General features: G+C 41.3%; 1 protein-coding gene across 1 annotated transcript in view; it reads right to left on the minus strand.

The window, feature by feature from the left end:
* Positions 1-446, minus strand: part of MBD5 (methyl-CpG binding domain protein 5) — a 122889-nt gene that overhangs the window by 18123 nt on the left and 104320 nt on the right.

The raw sequence follows: 446 nt of genomic DNA on the forward strand, positions 1-446 counted from the left end.
CAGGCTCAGCCCAACCAGCCATGGGGAAAGGGGCTGGGGAATCCAAACTGGAGCACTTGAAAAATAGGAATGGATCTGCCATGAGATGTTCCAGCCACTCTGTGCCACGCCCCATAGGAGATTATGGCATTGTGCACTTGTACATCCCTTAAAGTTCTTGGAGAGGGGTTATAACAGCACTTAATTCACAAATAATCACAGATTTTCACATAAAATCACAGATTTTTCAGCATAAACCCAAAACCAGCCATGACTCAACAGAGTTAGTCATGGGCCAGGCTGGAATTAACCACCAGGAAGAATGATCACAGGAATGATGTTGGGTGAAACTCATGATCCACTTTCAGTTTTAATTCATTCACGGGGTTTTGGATTTTAGATTATTATTTAAGACATTGTTACTGAATTTAAAAAAAAAATACACTGAATGATGAGACTGTTCCAGG

The sequence above is a fragment of the Geospiza fortis genome, unplaced genomic scaffold (assembly GCF_000277835.1).
Source record: "Geospiza fortis unplaced genomic scaffold, GeoFor_1.0 scaffold112, whole genome shotgun sequence".
Lineage (NCBI taxonomy): Eukaryota > Metazoa > Chordata > Aves > Passeriformes > Thraupidae > Geospiza > Geospiza fortis.